At 44.0% G+C, this 1820-nt stretch overlaps 1 protein-coding gene across 1 annotated transcript in view; it reads right to left on the bottom strand.

Annotated features, from left to right (window-relative positions):
• LOC115245745 (talin-1) overlaps positions 1-1206 on the bottom strand; it is a 48010-nt gene extending 46804 nt beyond the window's left edge. The window contains exon 1 of the mRNA XM_029824195.1: positions 803-1206. The gene's annotated coding sequence lies outside the window, so the exon portion shown is untranslated. The remainder of the gene's footprint in view (positions 1-802) is intronic.
• Positions 1207-1820: the final 614 nt, after the last annotated feature.

The following is a 1820-nucleotide window of genomic DNA, read 5'->3' as shown; positions in this document are numbered from 1 at the left end:
TCCGGGCTAGCGCGGGACGTGTAGGTAGAGAAAAAAAAAAAAAAAAAAAAAAAAAAGAAAACAAACGACGCGAGAGAGAGGAGATCCTGGCATCGGCCAGGGAAGCCAAGGCATCTCCCAGCAACAACGTCCTATTTAACCTCTCGCACGGCCTATCTATTGATTTTCCGGGCACCTATTGTTTTGGCACGTCGCGCATTTAACTAAACGAAAACCGCCGGAGCATGGGTATCAATAAGAAGACGCTTCCCGCCTCCCGTTACCCCTCATCGCACACACTTGTGTATTTCTACGAACACACATGCATGCATTTGACATGCACGCACGCACGCACACGCACATATCGTACGTACGTATATAAAACGTCGTCATCGCCGCGAAACCGCGGCGATCTGTCAATCGTCCGTGCGTCAATTCTGAATCATCTTTATTTCGGGAAAAATGCCACTCGTTGGCCCATCATGTTGGCTACGTACGTGTGTAAGAGGCTCAAGAGACTTTTGAGGTTAGCTTCGCTCGCGGCGACGGACCGCGAAACGTCAAAGGGACACGGAGGTCGCGCGATGACAGAAGGACGATGGAGCGATCGACGAGGGGGAAAACGTCGTCGCGGCGGAAGAGAAGCTCCGAGAAGCGCGGCATCCGGACGCCGATTCCGAGAGGCAGCACGCCCATTCCCGTACGCGTCGGGAATCGCGCGGCGGAAAAATCAATAATATAATCGGACAGCCGCGTGGTTTTAATCGCACGCCGGCCACGCGAAATTCGGCCGAGTGTCCATCCACGTGTCTGTACTACTCACCGCGAGGAATATCCATAGATGCGCGCCGGACACGCGTCTCCCGTCGCACGAGCAAGCAATTTATCTACACTTCGGGGGCCGCACACAGGCACCACGTCCGACAACACTCTTGCGACTCTCCCGTCCCGACGTTCCACGATTCCGCCGTTCCCGTCGTCCAGCGGGTGGAACGTGAGCGGCGGTGGCGGCGGCAGGGCCGACCGAGACGTGGGAACGCGGTGGCGCTGCGGCGCCCTGTCTTTCAAAGAATCCCGATAATAGAACTGGTTAAAAGAATTTACGCTTTTATATAGGCTGGAAAGGGAGATAGGGCGTATAACGAGATTAGGAAATGTTTTATCTTTTATCTTAGGATAAAATACAATCCGTGGATATCAGGGTATTCGAATAATTAAGGAAGCTTTGGAGATGAGAGAGTTGTACATACGGTAGTGTCTCTCTCTCTTTCTCTCTCTGAAATTTATATTTTAAATATGCTTCTCTCACGCGATTATATATATATATATTTTGAATATTTCAGGAAAATTATAGAATTTTCGGAACATTGCGCTCTTCTCCTATATTGATTTCGGATTATACTTGTTTCGGGCTTTCAATATTTTCCAATATTTCGGTGAAATAATATTTTGGGTTGATTTCGGTTTGAATTCTAGTATGTTTTTTTTTCGCTGATTGAAAGAGATAAGTCATTGGCGTTTCTATTCTATATAAACAGGAACGAAATTAAACGTGCAGTATGTTTCTTTTTAATTTTCTTTTAAATAATTAAACGCGTTTAAACGCAAAGTTTACATGATATATATAAGTTACACATTTCAAATAAACGAATATTTAAAAATTCTCTTACAGTAGAATCTTTAATATTTAAAAACTGCTGAATCGAATCGTTATAAGAAAAATGTGTAAATTAGTAATTCTAACAATAAGTAAAAATTTAGGAAAAATAGAATAAAGAATAAAAAAGGCTGTCAAATTATCATATAATATTTTTTTATGTTGTTAGATATTATATAAAACA

The sequence above is a fragment of the Formica exsecta genome, unplaced genomic scaffold (assembly GCF_003651465.1).
Source record: "Formica exsecta isolate Colony F162 unplaced genomic scaffold, ASM365146v1 scaffold13, whole genome shotgun sequence".
Classification (NCBI taxonomy): Eukaryota; Metazoa; Arthropoda; class Insecta; order Hymenoptera; family Formicidae; genus Formica; species Formica exsecta.
Note: the sequence above shows the minus strand (reverse complement) of the source record. Positions and strands in the feature narration are given on the sequence as shown.